The sequence below is a fragment of the Phyllobates terribilis genome, unplaced genomic scaffold (genome assembly GCF_046119375.1).
Source record: "Phyllobates terribilis strain yellow unplaced genomic scaffold, ASM4611937v1 Scaffold_4__5_contigs__length_816908805, whole genome shotgun sequence".
Lineage (NCBI taxonomy): Eukaryota > Metazoa > Chordata > Amphibia > Anura > Dendrobatidae > Phyllobates > Phyllobates terribilis.
The window spans coordinates 678202394-678217741 of NW_027362764.1; the positions used below are offsets into that span (position 1 = coordinate 678202394).

A 15348-nucleotide genomic window follows, 5' to 3' on the forward strand; every position below is an offset into this window, starting at 1 on the left:
CCAGTCGTATGGACACCTGTTCTACATATGGTAGTGAACCAAAAATACACACACAAATAGCGCATGTCAACTAGACACGATGGCTGAGGCATAGAACTCAGAAAAATGATTATCGATTAACATTCCAAATGAATTTCCATAATTAACCATTTAACATTTCCCCCTTTTTTGAGAATAAAAGGACTTTAACTGAAATTTATCAAAAGAAGATACATTCATCAATCATTTTCTCTTTCCTTCTTCCTTGGCAATATCATTAAATTTCCATAATAATAATAATAGTAATAATAGTATCAATATCGGATTATTGTTATATAATGATGTGAATTCATGTTATGGTAAGCCGTGACTAATATTCATTTAATATGTATAATTATACTTCCCTATATCTAAATTGAAGCAATCGCGGGTTCAATCGTCATCATCTGATGTCATCGGGTCGTCGTCTCGTCTTCTTCTTGTTTCTTTTATAACACAGTCTTTAGATGAAAACTCCTTTGAAATAAATTACAGCATGTAGATATTGTACAGTCCACAATTGTGTTCATTATTGTTCAGTCCATAAACTGTACTCTTTATTAGAAAGATCATGTGTGTCAGTTGATAAGAAAACAAAGTCCATGGATGAAATGTAGCTTTAATATCTGTGCAGTGTCACCTGGACTTACGTTGGATCGTCTTTGGAATCTTCCGTGTGTCCGCACTGGTCTCGTGTCACTTTTGGAACAGATGTGACGTCTTTGGTCAGTAAAGCAAGGGTTAACTTGACACTTTCCTGCTTTATATAGCACCATAACCAGTACTCAGTCCTTTATATACAGGACACATATGCCAGGTATTACCTGTTCACCAGCTTTCATTGAAGCGTTGCAGGTGATAAGAAACCACTGGAACGTGATGAAACTTGAACACAACACAGTACATACAGGATCATCGTCCTCTGCCGTCCTGGTGATCAGTGGTGTGAATTGTATTGTATGTAATGGACACAGTCTATTATAACACTCAGCATTCACACCTGTTACCTTCTGAGACGTCCGGATATCAGTTGCTTCTTCTTGTAACTTTTGAGAATCTCTTTGATTTATAAAAATTAAAAGTCTTTATTAAGATAGAATTCATAATTGCGATGTCTTGATTGAAGTCTTCATTCCCTAATCTGATACCAAATCTGGCAGTTTTTCCTAACCTATAATATCACAGCATACCATAGCAATCAGTAATATCCATCTAATTATTATCAAAATATTAAAATAAATTATGTTTGGAATAATAAACAATAATAGATAATAATTCATTATCAATCAAGTTCTCCATATGATAGAACATTTTTATGTCATAGGTGTAATTACCTTTTCCAACCCATAGGTGTCAGTGTATTTTGAAAAAACAAGTTTTTATATCTTTATTAAACCAATAATATCAAAGAATGTATACTCCTGAACCAAAATGAATAAATATATGAATGTATGAATGAATGAATGAATGAATGAATAAATGAATGAATGAATTGTTGTGTTTACTCAGAAAATGTAAACATTTTTTTCCTTAGCAATATATATTTAATGAAGCAATACTCTTGTATTAGACATTACTTTATTAAATATTAATGTGTTTTCTCAATTGAGATATTGAACTGAAATAAAATCAAATGAGAATTAAAAAATGAAAAAATAGAAAAATAAGAAGTATAAAGTAAGAATAAAATTTTAAAAATGAAAAATAAAATTAAGAGTAAAAATAAGAATAAAAATAAAAATAAGGCCTTTAAATTTTAATGACAAATGCAGAGTAATTATATTCTCCATAAAAAATACCCTTATATCTCCATTATCTGGATGATTTCATATTTGTCATAACCTTGTACCACCAAAAAATATTAAATTATGCAACTTTGCATGTAATACCCTTCTTAATTATACCATAGTACCTTATTATTATTTCTTCTTTATTAAAATGTGTGGAAAATAAGTATTGATCAAAAGTGATTATGTAATCAGGATCAAAAACACATTTTCCCCCTTAATACCAAAAATATTATTTTATAAAATTTATGTATATATCAGAACCAAATTAAAAATAATTATTCTTCTAGAAATATTGTGCATAAATTTCATATCAATGAGTAGCATAGATTTGACTAAAGAGAGGTGTGTACCTATTTAGGTAACCATTAAAAATAATATTATAGTTATTCAAGAATATTATCATGTGGAAAATTATTCTAAATATAAATTTGCTTTGTAAACCATTTTGATGTGTGGTTGCCCTTATCCACTATTAGTTAAATCAAGAAATAATAATTATTAAAGAAATATAGAAATATACATATGTAGATAATACCTAATTATGTATTATAATTTCCTCAGAATTAAATATATTTTTGTACCTTCACATAAAGAAACATTTTTTTTTTTCAAACATACAAACATACGAGGCCTCTGTCACATCAATCACACTTAGCAGCTGCTGATTTACTCATCTGTCACCTTCACTCTGACATTCACAGATCTGTTCAACTCAAACATTCCACATATGAAGTTTTAGATATATATATATATATATATTTAACCCAAAATTGTTGTATCCCAATTTATTAATGCGCATTGCCATATCAATTGAATATCTTTATATTTCTTTGAATATTCCCCAAGTACATATTATATAATATGGGAGTAAGTCACTGGAATTTCAGACACTTGAAAAAACTCTTGTCTTAGATTCTTTTTTCACTGGCTGCCCGGTCTTAAGTTACATCAGTTGAAAATAGAATGAATGGGATCCTATACTATTAGCTCAAAGTTCAAAGGCCGCAGCTGTCACACGTCATGCTGTAAAGCTACTTTAATTTGCACGAACACTTCATGCACAGAAAATATTAGCAACACAAAAGAATTAATAAGTATTACATATATATTATAGTTCAACTAGATATATTGTTATTATTTTAAAATGTTATACACATAAAATCATGCAATTTTTTCACTTCCTGTGTGAATAAAGAAATAAATCCATTTTAGAGTTCTTTGATCAAATCCTGCTTTGGAATGAAAACTCTAAGGAAATATAAGAAAATAAAATTAAATATCAAATTCATACAGAAACAGAATTATTTAAATATCTTATACATATATTGGTTGGTTCTAATGTAATTCAAAATATTGCTACTTAAATTTATATATATGAAGTTCTAATTTATTAATTAATATATATATATATATTTTATAAACGTATATATAAATACAATTATATGCAATCTCTACTTAGACAAGTGTATATATATATATATATATATATATATATATATATATATATGAACTATTAGAAACTATGTAACTACAATTTTACTGTATAAGATTATAAATAAATATTGAAACATTGTATTACATTTTGATACAACATTATAATTACAGTTTTTCCTTAGCCACTCCCTAAACCAAATCTTCTGTCTCTCTCAAATATCTCCAGGAACGCCCTATTTAGGAAAGACATTTTTCTATCCTTCAAAACCTCAGAGAACTGCCTGTTCTTCTGTCCACATTCCATGACGTCACTGTGAGTTGGTCGTCTCACCTGTCTCTGTCCATCAGTTTCAGCCATTTTCCTTTTTAGAGAATCACAGTTCTGACTGAGAATTAACTCATTCTGTGGAGAGATGGATCTTTGCACTGGGTGATATGGCTTATAACATATATGAAATCTTCTGCGTATTTGATAGAGTTCACTATGGGGATGACTCAGTCTAGGAGAGTTTGATATTGGCTTTTGGTAAGATTTTACCTTTCCTGGATTTATAAATTTAGCTTGGTTTATTTTCTTTTCACGATTCTCATGTTTTCTAACAAAATCCAGCATCTGCGCACATTCAAATAATGAATTTTTTTGTGATGCCATAACTTGGGAAACTGAATTTAGGAATTTGAATTTTTGTACAAAAGTTGTTATCATATGTTGTACTTTTCCATTTTTGATGAGAGCTTTGTACAACCGTTCAAATATGGACATGAATGTATATGTACATTCGTTCCTACCAATCCTTAGTTTCTGCAGATCTTCTATGTTGGGAAAATCCTTTGTGACACAATAAATCAAATATCTTAATCTGTCCAAATCATTTTCCCATCCATTAGGAGAGTCATTTTCACAGGGCATTAAATGTAAACGTCTGGACAATGTCACAGGAATCCATATTTTAAATAATTGATTCCTCTCCTCATTGGATAAATCAAACTTATCAGAGAAGCTCTCAAATGTCTCTGAATTTCTACAGGCATGGATTTTGACATCATATTTTGGCATGATTTTGTATAATTTCAGCAAATTTTTCCTCATTTTAATTTGGAGTTGAGCCTGGGTAATTCCAGAATTCTCTGATATTTTTAGTGGCTCTTGTACGTCCGTTCCTCCTACGTCACTCACGTCTCCTCCCACATCACCTAGTATGTCGGTTTCTCGTATGTCAGTCATGTCTCCTCCCATGTCAGGTTTCTGTATGTCCGTCTCTTGGTCAGACCCAAGGTCACCTTCAGTTACAGACACGTGTCTTACTTCTTGTTCATTTTCCACATTACAGTCAGAATCAGTATCACCGTCTGACACTTCTACACTATTTTCCTGCTTAGAAATCTCTAACACAAGACTATGAAAAAAATCTACCAAATGTAGAATATTTCTCAATTTCTGTTTGTCTCTATTTACCAATTTAGAAGTTAACTGTAAATTCTGCAATTCACATTCTTTGTATAAACTGAGCCACAAAACTTCTATGTCATCTCCTACATTAACTTTGAAATTAATATTACTTTGTTTAGCAAAAGAAGAAATTATATCCATATTTTGCTTACCTTAAGATTTCTTGGCTTCTCTTTATCAGCACGTCCTGTCTTCAGTTCGTCTGATTCTTTTCCTGTGTGATTCTGTTCCTTGTTAGTACCTCTGCTTCCTGTCTTTCCTCAGTCTGTAGGTCCTTTCTGCTTCTCGTGACAAACTAGTGAATTTACTGACACGTGAACAACAGCTGTTCAGCTCGTCAGGACTCCCCCCTTGTTCACGGAAGAAATTCACTTACTTAATTTAAAAAACAAAAAAACAGGACTGTCTGGCTCACCATTGTAAAATAATACTCTTCCTGTATTATTTTTTTCTACTGAGGACTTCTCAAAGTATCAATATCACGATATTCTTATAAAAAAATGTATCTATTTATTCTTGGATTGTCCTTTAAAAAGAATCAGATTGCAGCAGGTACATACAATAATTAGTTATAAAGTAATTGTCCATTTGTCCATAATTAGCTTAATTGTTGAGATTCACCCATCTTTCCTTGGATCCTGGCTGGTAAATCATGTCTTTGTCCAGCATGTGTCCAGGCCTACATGTCATCTGCTTCTCAGCATGAAGATTCTGTGTCTTGTGGGGTGGGCAGAGCAAGAGAGCCCCCCCTTTCTGTACCATGGGCTTTTATAGCCAGTCGTATGGACACCTGTTCTACATATGGTAGTGAACCAAAAATACACACACAAATATCGCATGTCAACTAGACACGATGGCTGAGGCATAGAACTCAGAAAAATGATTATCGATTAACATTCCAAATGAATTTCCATAATTAACCATTTAACAGAGACCGCCTGGGAATGCCAGGTGCTGTAGGCTTTTGCTTTTTCCTTCCTTCCACCAGCAGGGGGCACTCTCTTCTATGCCTTTTTTCCATTCCCTTTCACAAGTGCACACATTCATTCTCTTTTCTTTTTTTCATTTGCTTTCTCTCTTGCGCTATTTCATCTCTGCAAAATACCAGCATCCTTCTGATCACCGTGGGCCTCCAGCATTGTTGCTTCTTTACTTTTAATACTAGGCTCCTTTTCACCAGGACCAGCGTCTCCCACGTGGCTGGAGGCAACCACCGGTAACCCCAAGCAGAAGGCCTTTGCAGGCAACACGACCCTCCCCCCTGAAGAGCAGCTCAAAGTCACTGGCAACCATCTCACCCTCTTCCTTCATTCACCCCTGGACGTCTCGCTCAGCCCTCAAGTTACGGGTCCAGCTTGCTCTTTCTGTCACATTACCGCGATGAAGGGTTTAGCCTGCAGGAGACCCTGCGCCGAGCCATTTTTGAAGACACCTGATGCGTCGGGTGAATCACTGCTAAATAAACCACACCTGTAGGGACCTCACAGCCTTTGTATGGACCCTTCGGAGCCCGCCCCATCACGGCCAGATTGGTCGCCACCAAGCGATCCTGAGAAAGGCTGGCCGGGTGATGGATCAAGCAGCGTCTACTGGCCATACCACCTTGGATACGCCTGATCTCGTCTGATCTCGGAAGCAAAGCATGGCTGGGCTCGGACAGTTCTTGGATGCGATACCTCCTGGGAACATCGGGTGCTGTAGACCATTTTGATGACGTTTTGCCCTACTGCCCAGCTCGGCTAGCATGGAACGGCGACTTACCGGACACCGACCTTAAGTAACTTAGATGATGGAAGCCCCAAGGCCTCTGAGCCAGTTGGCAGCTAAGTACTCTACCCCGCCGCCTTCACGCAGGCCTGACACCGAGCTCCTTGCCACGGCTAGGAGTGCTTATTGACTCCGCAGCTCGTCGTGTGGAAATGATTACGTTAAAAGCACCCGGTGCCGTGAAGGGGCCAGGCTTTCAGCAGGTGCCCAGGGAAGGCTTTGGATGCCGGCCGCCTAGCGAGGGCCAGCAGAAGTAACATGTTTCTCTGCAAAGAAGCCTGTGTAACCAAGCCAGACCGGCTGACAAAGAGCTAACCTCAGTTCAAGGAAGGCAAGGAAGGTGTGGAAGGAATTGGGGAGGGGGGGTGATTCCTGCTAGGGCCCTGAAATCATAAAACAGGCAGGAGAGTCTGACGCATGGTGACGGAGAGGTTGTAGGGGCAGATAGGGGGTGTTGTCACGTGCGAGCACGTGTGCATGCTGGCTTGTCTGTGAGAGTGCGCATCCTAGGTGTGGCGCACTGCAGACAGTCAAAGGGATTGTTCCCTTTCATTAAAAGTTAATCCCCGGCTGCAGTGCTGAGCACTGGAAAGGGCAGCCTACATCTCTGCCTACGGCCACACCACCCTGAACACTCCCTATCTCATCTGATCTTGGAAGCTACGCAGGGTCAGGCCTGGTTAGTACTTGGATGGGAGACTGTAAAATAATACTCTTCCTGTGTTTTTTTTTCTACTGAGGACTTCTCAAAGTATCAATATCACGATATTCTTATAAAAAAATGTATCTATTTATTCTTGTATTGTCCTTTAAAAAGAATCAGATTGCAGCAGGTACATACAATAATTAGTTATAAAGTAATTGTCCATTTGTCCATAATTAGCTTAATTGTTTAATTGTTGAGATTCACCCATCTTTCCTTGGATCCTGGCTGGTAAATCATGTCTTTGTCCAGCATGTGTCCAGGCCTACATGTCATCTGCTTCTCAGCATGAAGATTCTGTGTCTTTTGGGGTGGGCAGAGCAAGAGAGCCCCCCCTTTCTGTACCATGGGCTTTTATAGCCAGTCGTATGGACACCTGTTCTACATATGGTAGTGAACCAAAAATACACACACAAATAGCGCATGTCAACTAGACACGATGGCTGAGGCATAGAACTCAGAAAAATGATTATCGATTAACATTCCAAATGAATTTCCATAATTAACCATTTAACATTTCCCTCTTTTTGAGAATAAAAGGACTTTAACTGAAAATTCTCAAAAGAAGATACATTCATCAATCATTTTTTCTTTCCTTCTTCCTTGGCAATATCATTAAATTTCCATAATAATAATAATAGTAATTATAGTATCAATATCGGATTATTTTTATATAATGATGTGAATTCATGTTATGGTAAGCCGTGACTAATATTCATTTAATATGTATAATTATACTTCCCTATATCTAAATTGAAGCAATCGCGGGTTCAATCATCATCATCTGATGTCATCGCGTCGTCGTCTCGTCTTCTTCTTGGTTCTTTTATAACACAGTCTTTAGATGAAAACTCCTTTGAAATAAATTACAGCATGTAGATATTGTACAGTCCATAATTGTGCTCATTATTGTTCAGTCCATAAACTGTACTCTTTATTAGAAAGATCATGTGTGTCAGTTGATAAGAAAACAAAGTCCATGGATGAAATGTAGCTTTAATATCTGTGCAGTGTCACCTGGACTTACGTTGGATCGTCTTTGGAATCTTCCGTGTGTCCGCACTGGTCTCGTGTCACTTTTGGAACAGATGTGACATCTTTGGTCAGTAAAGCAAGGGTTAACTTGACACTTTCCTGCTTTATATAGCACCATAACCAGTACTCAGTCCTTTATATAAAGGACACATATGCCAGGTATTACCTGTTCACCAGCTTTCATTGAAGCGTTGCAGGTGATAAGAAACCACTGGAACGTGATGAAACTTGAACACAACACAGTACATATAGGATCATCGTCCTCTGCCGTCCTGGTGATCAGTGGTGTGAATTGTATTGTATGTAATGGACACAGTCTATTATAACACTCAGCATTCACACCTGTTACCTTCTGAGACGTCCGGATATCAGTTGCTTCTTCTTGTAACTTTTGAGAATCTCTTTGATTTATAAAAATTAAAAGTCTTTATTAAGATAGAATTCATAATTGCGATGTCTTGATTGAAGTCTTCATTCCCTAATCTGATACCAAATCTGGCAGTTTTTCCTAACCTATAATATCACAGCGTACCATAGCAATCAGTAATATCCATCTAATTATTATCAAAATATTAAAATAAATTATGTTTGGAATAATAAACAATAATAGATAATAATTCATTATCAATCAAGTTCTCCATATGATAGAACATTTTTATGTCATAGGTGTAATTACCTTTTCCAACCCATAGGTGTCAGTGTATTTTGAAAAAACAAGTTTTTATATCTTTATTAAACCAATAATATCAAAGAATGTATACTCCTGAACCAAAATGAATAAATATATGAATGTATGAATGAATGAATGAATGAATGAATAAATGAATGAATGAATTGTTGTGTTTACTCAGAAAATGTAAACATTTTTTTCCTTAGCAATATATATTTAATGAAGCAATACTCTTGTATTAGACATTACTTTATTAAATATTAATGTGTTTTCTCAATTGAGATATTGAACTCAAATAAAATCAAATGAGAATTAAAAAATGAAAAAATAGAAAAATAAGAAATATAAAGTAAGAATAAAATTTTAAAAATGAAAAATAAAATTAAGAGTAAAAATAAGAATAAAAATAAAAATAAGGCCTTTAAATTTTAATAACAAATGCAGAGTAATTATATTCTCCATAAAAAATACCCTTATATCTCCATTATTTGGATAATTTCATATTTGTCATAACCTTGTAACACCAAAAAATATTAAATTATGCAACTTTGCCTGTAATACCCTTCTTAATTATACCATAGTACCTTATTATTATTTCTTCTTTATTAAAATGTGTGGAAAATAAGTATTGATCAAAAGTGATTATGCAATCAGGATCAAAAACACATTTTCCCCCTTAATACCAAAAATATTATTTTATAAAATTTATGTATATATCAGAACCAAATTAAAAATAATTATTCTTCTAGAAATATTGTGCATAAATTTCATATCGATGAGTAGCATAGATTTGACTAAAGAGAGGTGTGTACCTATTTAGGTAACCATTAAAAATAATATTATAGTTATTCAAGAATATTATCATGTGGAAAATTATTCTAAATATAAATTTGCTTTGTAAACCATTTTGATGTGTGGTTGCCCTTATCCACTATTAGTTAAATCAAGAAATAATAATTATTAAAGAAATATAGAAATATATATATGTAGATAATACCTAATTATGTATTATAATTTCCTCAGAATTAAATATATTTTTGTACCTTCACATAAAAAAACTTTTTTTTTTCAAACATACAAACATACGAGGCCTCTGTCACATCAATCACACTTAGCAGCTGCTGATTTACTCATCTGTCACCTTCACTCTGACATTCACAGATCTGTTCAACTCAAACATTCCACATATGAAGTTTTAGATATATATATATATATATTTAACCCAAAATTGTTGTATCCCAATTTATTAATGCGCATTGCCATATCAATTGAATATCTTTATATTTCTTTGACTATTCCCCAAGTACATATTATATAATATGAGAGTAAGTCACTGGAATTTCAGACACTTGAAAAAACTCTTGTCTTAGATTATTTTTTCACTGGCTGCCCGGTCTTAAGTTACATCAGTTGAAAATAGAATGAATGTGATCCTATACTATTAGCTCAAAGTTCAAAGGCCGCAGCTGTCACACGTCATGCTGTAAAGCTACTTTAATTTGCACGAACACTTCATGCACAGAAAATATTAGCAACACAAAAGAATTAATAAGTATTACATATATATTATAGTTCAACTAGATATATTGTTACTATTTTAAAATGTTATACACATGAAATCATGCAATTTTTTCACTTCCTGTGTGAATAAAGAAATAAATCCATTTTAGAGTTCTTTGATCAAATCCTGCTTTGGAATGAAAACTCTAAGGAAATATAAGAAAATAAAATTAAATAACAAATTCATACAGAAACAGAATTATTTAAATATCTTATACATATATTGGTTGGTTCTAATGTAATTCAAAATATTGCTACTTAAATTTATATATATGTAGTTCTAATTTATTAATTAATATATATATATATCTTATAAACGTATATATAAATACAATTATACGCAATCTCTACTTAGACAAGTGTATATATATATATATATATATATATATATATATATATATGAACTATTTAAAACTATGTAACTACAATTTTACTGTATAAGATTATAAATAAATATTGAGACATTTTATTACATTTTGATACAACATTATAATTACAGTTTTTCCTTAGCCACTCCCAAAACCAAATCTTCTGTCTCTCTCAAATATCTCCAGGAATGCCCTATTTAGGAAAGACATTTTTCCATCCTTCAAAACCTCAGAGAACTGCCTGTTCTTCTGTCCACATTCAGTGACGTCGCTGTGAGTTGGTCGTCTCACCTGTCTCTGTCCATCAGTTTCAGCCATTTTCCTTTTTAGAGAATCACAGTTCTGACTGAGAATTAACTCATTCTGTGGAGAGATGGATCTTTGCACTGGCTGATATGGCTTATAACATATATGTAATCTTCTGCGTATTTGATAGAGTTCACTATGGGGATGACTCAGTCTAGGAGAGTTTGATATTGGCTTTTGGTAAGATTTTACCTTTCCTGGTTTTATAAATTTAGCTTGATTTATTTTCTTTTCACGATTCTCATGTTTTCTAACAAAATCCAGCATCTGCGCACATTCAAATAATGAATTTTTTTGTGATGCCATAACTTGGGAAACTGAATTTAGGAATATGAATTTTTGTACAAAAGTTGTTATCATATGTTGTACTTTTCCATTTTTGATGAGAGCTTTGTACAACCGTTCAAATATGGACATGAATGTATATGTACATTCCTTCCTACCAATCCTTAGTTTCTGCAGATCTTCTATGTTGGGAAAATCCTTTGTGACACAATAAAACAAATATCTTAATCTGTCCGAATCATTTTCCCATCCATTAGGAGAGTCATTTTCACAGGGCATTAAATGTAAACGTCTGGACAATGTCACAGGAATCCATATTTTAAATAATTGATTCCTCTCCTCATTGGATTAATCAAACTTATCAGAGAAGCTCTCAAATGTCTCTGAATTTCTACAGGCATGGATTTTGACATCATATTTTGCATGATTTTGTATAATTTCAGCAAATTTTTCCTCATTTTAATTTGGAGTTGAGCCTGGGTAATTCCAGAATTCTCTGATATTTTTAGTGGCTCTTGTACGTCCGTTCCTCCTACGTCACTCACGTCTCCTCCCACATCACCTAGTATGTCGGTTTCTCGTATGTCAGTCATGTCTCCTCCCATTTCAGGTTTCTGTATGTCCGTCTCTTGGTCAGACCCAAGGTCACCTTCAGTTACAGACACGTGTCTTACTTCTTGTTCATTTTCCACATTACAGTCTGAATCAGTATCACCGTCTGACACTTCTACACTATTTTCCTGCTTAGAAATCTCTAACACAAGACTATGAAAAAAATATACCAAATGTAGAATATTTCTCAATTTCTGTTTGTCCCTATTTACCAATTTAGAAGTTAACTGTAAATTCTGCAATTCACATTCTTTGTATAAACTGAGCCACAAAACTTCTATGTCATCTCCTACATTAACTTTGAAATTAATATTACTTTGTTTAGCAAAAGAAGAAATTATATCCATATTTTGCTTACCTTAAGATTCCTTGGCTTCTCTTTATCAGCACGTCCTGTCTTCAGTTCGTCTGATTCTTTTCCTGTGTGATTCTGTTCCTTGTTACTACCTCTGCTTCCTGTCTTTCCTCAGTCTGTAGGTCCTTTCTGCTTCGCGTGACAAAATAGTGAATTTACTGACACGTGAACAACAGCTGTTCAGCTCGTCAGGACTCCCACCTTGTTCACGGAAGAAATTCACTTACTTAATTTAAAAAACAAAAAAACAGGACTGGCTGGCTCACCATTGTAAAATAATACTCTTCCTGTATTATTTTTTTCTACTGAGGACTTCTCAAAGTATCAATATCACGATATTCTTATAAAAAATGTATCTATTTATTCTTGGATTGTCCATTAAAAAGAATCAGATTGCAGCAGGTACATACAATAATTAGTTATAAAGTAATTGTCCATTTGTCCATAATTAGCTTAATTGTTGAGATTCACCCATCTTTCCTTGGATCCTGGCTGGTAAATCATGTCTTTGTCCAGCATGTGTCCAGGCCTACATGTCATCTGCTTCTCAGCATGAAGATTCTGTGTCTTGTGGGGTGGGCAGAGCAAGAGAGCCCCCCCTTTCTGTACCATGGGCTTTTATAGCCAGTCGTATGGACACCTGTTCTACATATGGTAGTGAACAAAAAATACACACACAAATAGCGCATGTCAACTAGACACGATGGCTGAGGCATAGATCTCAAAGAAAAATGATTATCGATTAACATTCCAAATGAATTTCCATAATTAACAATTTAACAGAGACCGCCTGGGAATGCCAGGTGCTGTAGGCTTTTGCTTTTTCCTTCCCTCCACCAGCAGGGGGCACTCTCTTCTATGCATTTTTCCATTCCCTTTCACAAGTGCACACATTCATTCTCTTTTCTTTTTTTCATTTGCTTTCTCTCTTGCGCTATTTCATCTCTGCAAAATACCAGCATCCTTCTTATCACCGTGGGCCTCCAGCATTGTTGCTTATTTACTTTTAATACTAGGCTCCTTTTCACCAGGACCAGCGTCTCCCGGGTGGCTGGAGGCAACCACCGGTAACCCCAAGCAGAAGACCTTTGCAGGCAACATGACCCTCCCCCCTGAAGAGCAGCTCAAAGTCACTGGCAACCATCTCACCCTCTTCCTTCATTCACCCTTGGACGTCTCGCTCCGCCCCCAAGTTACGGGTCCAGCTTGCTCTTTCTGTCACATTACCGCGATGAAGGGTTTAGCCTGCAGGAGACCCTGCGCCGAGCCATTTTTGAAGACACCTGATGCGGCGGGTGAATCACTGCTAAACAAACCACACCTGTAGGGATGGCACAGCCTTTGCATGGATCCTTCGGAGCCCGCCCCGTCACGGCCAGATTGCTCGCCACCAAGCGATTCTGAGAAAGGCTGGCCGGGCAATGGATCGAGCAGCGTCTACTGGCCATACCACCTTGGATACGCCCGATCTCGTCTGATCTCGGAAGCAAAGCAGGGCTGGGCTCAGACAGTACTTGGATGGGATACCTCCTGGGAACACCGGGTGCTGTAGACCATTTTGATGACGTTTTGCCCTACTGCCCAGCTCGGCTAGCATGAAACGGCGCCTTGCCGGACACCGACCTTAAGTAATTTAGATGATGGAAGCCCCAAGGCCTCAGAGCCAGTTGGCAGCTAAGTACGCTACCCCGCCGCCTTCACGCAGGCCTGACACCGAGATCCTTGCCACGGCTAGGAGTGCTTATTGACTCCGCAGCTCTCCGTGGGGAAATGATGGTGTTAAAAGCACCCGGGGCCGTGAAGGGGCCAGGCTTTCAGCAGGTGCCCAGGGAAGGTTTTGGATGTCGGCTGCCTAGCGAGGGCCAGCAGAAGTAACATGTTTCTCTGCAAAGAAGCTTGTGTAACCAAGCCAGACGGCTGACAAAGAGCTAACCTCAGTGCAAGGAAGGCAAGGAAGGTGCGAAAGGAATTGGGGAGGGGGGGGTGATTCCTGCTTGGGCCCTGAAATCATAAAACAGGCAGGAGAGTCTGACGCATGGTGACGGAGAGCTTGTAGAGGCAGATAGGGGGTGTTGTCACGTGCGAGCACGTGTGCATGCTGGCTTGTGTGTGATAGTGCGCTTCCTAGGTGTGGCGCGCTGCAGACAGGCAAAGGGATTGTTCCCTTTCATTAAAAGTTAATCCCCGGCTGCAGGCTATTAGAAAGCAACTAACCACTCTCTACTCACCCTACCCGGGTCTACCGGTGAGTCTCGCCTCTGCTCCCGGCCTGTGGCATTGGCCGTGAAGCTGACGTTCCGTCGACAGTGCTGCAGCCGATCAGTGAGCTCAGCGGCTCTGAGTGGGACATTGTGTCTACAAGACCTTTTAAGGAATCCAGCAAAAAAATTGAAGAGAAGGGAAAGCACAAAATGACCTGGTCTTGCTGAGCACTGGAAAGGGCAGCTGGCAGCCAGACTTCAAAGTAGAAAAGCAGCAAGTGAGAGCCTTGTCTCTGCCTACGGCCACACCACACTGAACACGCCTGATCTCGTCTGATTTCAGAAGCTAAGCAGGGTTAGGCCTGGTTAGTACTTGGATGGGAATACCAGGTTCTGTAGGCTTTTGCTTTTTTTTCCTTCCACCAACAGGTGGCACTCTCTTCTATGCCTTTTTTCCATTCCCTTTCACAAGTGCACACATTCATTCTCTTTTCTTTTTTTCATTTGCTTTCTCTCTTGCGCTATTTCATCTCTGCAAAATACCAGCATCCTTTTGATCACCGTGGGCCTCCAGCATTGTTGCTTCTTTACTTTTAATACTAGGCTCCTTTTCACCAGGACCAGCGTCTCCCACGTGTCTGGAGGCAACCACTGGTAACCCCAAGCAGAAGACCTTTGCAGGCAACACGACCCTCCCCTCTGAAGAGCAGCTCAAAGTCACTGGCAACCATCTCACCCTCTTCCTTCATTCACCCCTGGACGTCTTGCTCCGCCCCCAAGTTACGGGTCCAGCT

At 36.9% G+C, this 15348-nt stretch overlaps 3 pseudogenes; all 3 read left to right on the plus strand.

Moving 5' to 3' along the window:
• The first annotated feature begins 6276 nt into the window (after positions 1 to 6276).
• LOC141269738 (5S ribosomal RNA) lies at positions 6277 to 6396 on the plus strand (annotated as a pseudogene).
• Positions 6397 to 13788: 7392 nt separating this feature from the next.
• Positions 13789 to 13908, plus strand: LOC141267642 (5S ribosomal RNA; annotated as a pseudogene).
• Positions 13909 to 14849: 941 nt separating this feature from the next.
• On the plus strand, positions 14850 to 14956 carry LOC141270232 (5S ribosomal RNA; annotated as a pseudogene).
• The last annotated feature ends 392 nt before the right edge of the window (positions 14957 to 15348 follow it).